Below are 945 nucleotides of genomic sequence, written 5' to 3'. Positions count from 1 at the left end.
AAAAAAAAAAAAAAAAAAAAAAAAAGAGATATTTTAGAATACCTCATATATTGTCAGTAAGCTTTTTTTTTTTTTTTGTGATTCGTTGTGTTTGGTCTCTCTCTCTGTGCCTTGCCCGAGCATCGAACTTGCCATGCGTTGCACTGAGAGTACCGTCGCTGACCACTCGAGCTACAAGAGCTAGGCAACACACACGCACAAAAATTATTTATTATATGAAATGAAGCAAGAAAGCCACATTATTTATCTAAGTTAGGTGTATTTATTTTAGTTTGGTAATGTGTTTTGTCTTTTTTGTCTGAGACGTTCATGTATATCATGACATTGCTATTATGATTGTTATACCGAATACCGAGGCCCCATCATTCGGTGAAATCGGTCTCAGCCCATTTAGAAAGTATTTTTTCTTTTGTTATAAACTTATAATACACATTTGTAGTGATTTTTTGTATACAAAAGTTTACATACGATAAAAAAATAATATTTGAAGGTTGATCAATTTCTTATTTATGAAATACCATAAGCTTCATATATGTTTAGTTTTGATTTTTGAAATATAGTCATTGTTCATTGTTCTTTTCGGCACTATCATAAAGAAAGAAGAAGGCTTCTTTATGCATAAAAGTGATTAGAAAGTTGTCTTCAAAATTGAATTCTCAATTCTGAACCATTGCCTAACTACATTATTTTGTTTTTACAGTTGTGTTTAAGGTGGTGGTCTCTTTCTCTAGGCCAAAGTCATCATTGAATGACAATTATTTTTTTTAATCCAATTAGAAACACAAAATAGTTATAAACGAGAACAAATGACTAAAACCTTAGCAATAGGAAACATAGATTGACACCGTAAACTTTTCGTCATTTTTATGATTGATAATCATCAAACGACATTTCTCTTAAAACTAAGGTAACCGGTGTTAAATTTGGGTTTATCTTCGGTTTCTA

Source organism: Camelina sativa, chromosome 14 (assembly GCF_000633955.1).
Source record: "Camelina sativa cultivar DH55 chromosome 14, Cs, whole genome shotgun sequence".
Lineage (NCBI taxonomy): Eukaryota > Viridiplantae > Streptophyta > Magnoliopsida > Brassicales > Brassicaceae > Camelina > Camelina sativa.
The sequence above is the reverse complement of the archived record's forward strand: the minus strand, read 5'-3'. Positions refer to the sequence as shown.